At 50.7% G+C, this 5,489-nt stretch overlaps 1 long non-coding RNA gene across 1 annotated transcript; it reads left to right on the top strand.

The window, feature by feature from the left end:
* The first annotated feature begins 1,935 nt into the window (after window positions 1-1,935).
* On the top strand, window positions 1,936-3,103 carry LOC135293278 (uncharacterized). Its single transcript, XR_010355372.1, has 3 exons — window positions 1,936-2,243; window positions 2,354-2,543; window positions 2,817-3,103. It is a non-coding gene; the product is annotated as an uncharacterized LOC135293278 (long non-coding RNA).
* The last annotated feature ends 2,386 nt before the right edge of the window (window positions 3,104-5,489 follow it).

The raw sequence follows: 5,489 nt of genomic DNA, 5'->3' as shown, positions 1-5,489 counted from the left end.
CACTCTTCCATCCAAAGGATCCTTGATCAACAGAGACAGGGAGTCCACATATTATCTCCCATTGGAGGCCAAGGCCCTTGATGTGCTCAACTTTTTGAACAGCTCCCCCAGTCATCAGGCATTTTATATTTAATTGGCAGCCCAATAAAAAGAAAAGCCACCTGTCTTGATCAAAGACCCTGAATCCAAACAAATTATGGGCCCTTTCCCATTCATTACTTGGGAGGGAGGATATGCTTGTGACTCTACAGCAGCAGGCCCAAAATGGATCCCAGCAAAAAACATCAAACCCTTCTGCCAATGGCGAGGAAAACACCAGAGCCACCATCAGAAAAACAGAACAAAAGCCTAAGAGAGACAGCAGCAGCCTGGAAAAGAAGAAGGACAGAAGAAGATCTCCTAAGCAGCGTGGACCACACAGACCAACACCAAGATAGTTCAGACATCACTAAGCGGAATATATCGCTTAGCATTTATAAAAACTGTATTCCAGCCTTGATATTTGATTCTTCTCATAAGCTGACTTCAAACCCTTGCCTTACAGAAGAGAAAGTTTAGTGGGACCAGAATTTAAGTTTCACATTGCAATCTCCCTATCTCTTTACTTTCAGGCCACCCAAGCCTCCACCCACTACTAAATTAGCTAAAGTCAAAGGATGCTGTCCTTTGTTGCCACTGCAGCAGGAAGCTGGATGCTCCTCACTATGCCGCATGCCTTCGGATGGGTGGTTCCACAGCCAAGCCACAATTTCTTGCCCATGGCCACGCATGTCAACCTCTTCTCACATAGGGACTCAGTATACCAGAGCGGCCAGCTGCTCACAGATCAAATCAACAAGATCCAGACGAAAGGCAACAACGACTGGCTCACTGGACTTTTGAAAGACTGGGGCATGAAAGGCTGGCTTTCATCTTTAGTCAAGACTGTTTTGTGGGCTTTGTTTCTTGTATTCATTGTCTTGGTTATTCTATCCAGTTTTGCTCAACGCTTGCAAAAGTCCATGGCAGAAGCCTTCATTCCTGAAAACAAAAAGGGGGCAGTTGTGGAGGCCCAGGGGCCTCTCATTGCAACTGTAATACCTTAGGGCAAAGGGGACCAAGGTGAAACAGAGAAACCCCTCTGAATGCAAGGCTCTCACCCATGGCCGCTTGCAGCCTCTTGCAATCCGCAGGTTTTGTTGGTATCACCCACTTCAACTGCCATTTTTTCCTTAGATCTACTCTCCAGAGAATGTTCTCCTCTCTCTTCTCCCCTGCTGGTCCTGGCTTCACCCCTTCTCCCGCCTGAATGAAACCCTCAGACCCCAGCCTCATTTTCTCTCTGGCCCTGGACCCTCTTCATGGCAATGCACAGCGTTTGGAGTTCCACACAAAGACCCGTCTCTGGCCTCATTCATCAGCACTTGAAGCAAGTGTGCTCCGGCCTCTGGGAGTGCAGCTCGCTCACACGGGCTCACTGTGGACACGCCGCAATCACACAGTCATTGAGTGCACCAGAGAACCTGGCCTCTAATAAAAGGCATGAATGCCACAGCCCACCCAACCCAATGCCTTGCATGTCTCTACTTTTTCCTTCTTCTCTCATCTCTCATGTCACTTTCACCATTTCCTCTCTCTGGCAGCTTGGCTTCTCTCTCTCCTGGCTGCAGCTTCAGCCACATGTGTGACACTGCAGGAACAGCCTGACCCACAGGGAAATGGGAGAGGACTCTTTGTCAGCAACTGAAGTCACAGAACAAGGGGGAATGGGATGAAACTGCAAGAGCTGGAATCCATTCCATGATGGGAAGAAGTTCTTTCCTGTCAGGGTGCTTGTCCCTGGCACAGGGACCAGCGCAGAGAGCCTGTGCATGCCCCATGCCAGGGAACATCCAAGGCCAGCTTGGACAGGGGCCGCAGCAACCTGCTGTGCTGGGAGGCTGCTCAGCTTGGAACCAGATGATCTTTAGGGTCCTTTCCAAGCCAAACCATTCAAGGATTTCATCATTCTACCATGCCCACCTCCCAGTGTGGAGCGGCCCTGAAACTTCTGTGACATCACAGCTCCCACAGTGTTCCAGGTGGAACGTCCAGCACCTGGAAACCACCACAGCAGACACTCTGCCTGCTGCCAGCGCTCAGTTGGCGCTCGCTCTGCGCTCTGCCCGTCAGCACTCAGCTGTTGCTGCTGCTGCCTGGCCTTTTCCTGCTGCCTGCTCTGGAGCACCAATCCCAGCAGGATGAGCACTGCTGCTCCAGTGGAGGTACAGTGCCATTCCAGGGAGGAGGCAGCATGCTTGAGCAGGCTGCAGCCACGTGGCAATGGATGGTGTGGGACAGGAACCCCACTGTGAGATTGTGCTGTCTCTTGCAGACTGCCAGAGACATTGTGGAGGAAATGGAAGTGGACATGGTGCAGGCTGAGGAAGAGATGATGGAGGTGGACGTGGAAGAGCAGGTTGAGGAGATGGAAGTAGATGTGGAGGATGACATCGAGGAGATGGAAGTGGATGAGGAAGATGAGGAGGAGCCCATGGTCCTTGGATGAAGTTGGAGCCCCACAAGTAAGACAGGCAGATGCTCCCCATGCCCTGCCCACAGACACAGTGGCTGCCCTGACGCCAGGCTGGGGCTGGGCTGGATGGCCCCGCTCAGGGACACGCTGCCCGCAGGGGGCCTGGATTGTGCTGCCACAAGCACCAGCCCTGGCCTGCCCTGTGCTTGCCTGGGGCCACACCAGCCCTGCCAGCCCTCTCCCAGCCCCTGAGGCCCTGCTGTTAGCACAGCTGGGTTTAGTGCCAGCAGCAGAGTCCAGCTTGCTGCTTCCTTTCTTCCAGGACTGATGCCGATGAGGGTCACCGATGTGACACCTCTGTAAATATGTTTGAAACAGTAGAAGAATTCTGTAAATATGTTTGAAACCGTAGAAGAATTCTGTAAATATGTTCTGCGGTTAGAAGTTCTCTGTAATTATGTTTCAAAGATTGTTAGTCCATAGGATCCCATGTAAATATGTTCTGTAGATTGTTATTGTTGTTGTTATAAGGATTGTTGTAATGAAAGATGTTCTGTAAATACTCGTGTTTGCTGATCTTTGGCAAATAAATACTGCTTCTTTTTAAAACCTCACTTCTCTTTGTCATTCCTTTGGGTACAGGTAGCGTTTGCACAGTTGGGATTTCCACTTGTTCCGGGATCCCGGGGCTGGAGCTCCCTGGGGCTGCTGCCACGGCCACCCCGCGGCCGGGGGTCCCTGTGCACAGGGGGTCCCACTGACACCACTGCTGCCGCTGGCCACTGCTGCTGCTCCTGGGCTGGGGCATAGCCACGTCCCCAAGAGCTGAGCTGTCACCAGCACAGAGGGGGCTCTCACTGCACTGGCCCCTGCAGCCATGCCACCAAAGCAAGGCAGGAAACTTTCAGCCACCCTTCCTGCTGCAGCCACAGCCACTCCTGGCTCCAGAGCCGCCATCAGCCCACAGGGATGCAAAATCCACCTGCCCGCTCTCAAGGCCTTGACAGCCTTGGCAACTGTGGCACCTGCATCTGGGCTGCTGCAGGGGCTGATGTTTAAGGCTTGCAGCCTCCAAAGGCTCCGGGCTCTGCTTCCCACCCTGCTCTGCACTGCCCTGGCTCCGCATTGCTCAAGAGACAAAAGCCAAGCCAGGGCATCCTCACCCTGCCCAAATTGCTGAATTGACTGCAGTCCTTAGGACCTTCTCCACTTTCAAAGCACCTCTTCATTTGATCACTGATTCGGCAGATGTCTATGGCCTAGTGCAGCGGGCCGAAAATTCCATTTTCAAAGACATTTCTAACCCCAACTAGAGCATTTGCTTTCCCCTTTCATTTCTCTTTTGTCCCACAGACAACACCCACGCTATATCACGCACACAAGGTCTCATACCACCCTTCCTGCATTTATAGTAGGCAATGCTAGAGCAGATGCCTCAGCAATGCTTCTCCAAACCTCCCTACAGAATGTTTCTGACCAGGCTAGGATCCGCCACCACTTCTACCATCAAAACATTCCTGCACCGCTCAGCATCTTTAAAATTACCCAAGATCAGGCAAGATCCATGGCAAACACCTGCCCAAATTGTCAGCAACATGCCTTTGCTTCTGTCAGAGCTGCACTCAATCCAAGAGGACTAAAGACTCTCCAGATCGGGCAATCACACATCACACACCAAGCCCCTTTTGGGAGACTAAAATACATCCCCGTCTCAATCCACACCGACAACGCTGCGGTTTTCGCCTTTGCCCATGCTGGTGAAAAATCAAAAGATGCTATAAAACCTTCCTTTTTAGCCTTTTCCACCTTCCCTGTTCCACAGGAAATTGAAACTGATCACGGTCCTGCTTATACCTCCCACTGATTCCAACCCTTTTCTGACCAGTGGGCTACAAAACATGTCACAGCCATACCACACTCTGCCACAGGACAGTCCATAGTCCAGAGGGCCCACTCTTCCATCCAAAGGATCCTTGATCAACAGAGACAGGGAGTCCACATATTATCTCCCATTGGAGGCCAAGGCCCTTGATGTGCTCAACTTTTTGAACAGCTCCCCCAGTCATCAGGCATTTTATATTTAATTGGCAGCCCAATAAAAAGAAAAGCCACCTGTCTTGATCAAAGACCCTGAATCCAAACAAATTATGGGCCCTTTCCCATTCATTACTTGGGAGGGAGGATATGCTTGTGTCTCTACATCAGCAGGCCCAAGATGGATCCCAGCAAAAAACATCAAACCCTTCTGCCAATGGCGAGGCAAACACCAGAGCCACCATCAGAAAAACAGAACAAAAGCCTAAGAGAGACAGCAGCAGCCTGGAAAAGAAGAAGAAGAAGGACAGAAGAAGATCTCCTAAGCAGCGTGGACCACACAGACCAACACCAAGATAGTTCAGGCACCACTAAGCGGAATATATCGCTTAACATTTATAAAAACTGTATTCCAGCCTTGATATTTGATTCTTCTCATAAGCTGACTTCAAACCCTTGCCTTACAGAAGAGAAAGTTTAGTGGGACCAGAATTTCAGTTTCACATTGCAATCTCCCTATCTCTTTACTTTCAGGCCACCCAAGCCTCCACCCACTACTAAATTAGCTAAAGTCAAAGGATGCTGTCCTTTGTTGCCACTGCAGCAGGAAGCTGGATGCTCCTCACTATGCCGCATGCCTTCGGATGGGTGGTTCCACAGCCAAGCCACAATTTCTTGCCCATGGCCACGCATGTCAACCTCTTCTCACATAGGGACTCAGTATACCAGAGCGGCCAGCTGCTCACAGATCAAATCAACAAGATCCAGACGAAAGGCAACAACGACTGGCTCACTGGACTTTTGAAAGACTGGGGCATGAAAGGCTGGCTTTCATCTTTAGTCAAGACTGTTTTGTGGGCTTTGTTTCTGGTATTCATTGTCTTGGTTATTCTATCCAGTTTTGCTCAACGCTTGCAAAAGTCCATGGCAGAAGCCTTCATTCCTGAAAACAAAAAGGGGG

The sequence above is a fragment of the Passer domesticus genome, unplaced genomic scaffold, assembly GCF_036417665.1.
Source record: "Passer domesticus isolate bPasDom1 unplaced genomic scaffold, bPasDom1.hap1 HAP1_SCAFFOLD_98, whole genome shotgun sequence".
NCBI classification, from domain to species: Eukaryota; Metazoa; Chordata; class Aves; order Passeriformes; family Passeridae; genus Passer; species Passer domesticus.
This window is presented reverse-complemented; position numbering and strand designations above follow the sequence as displayed.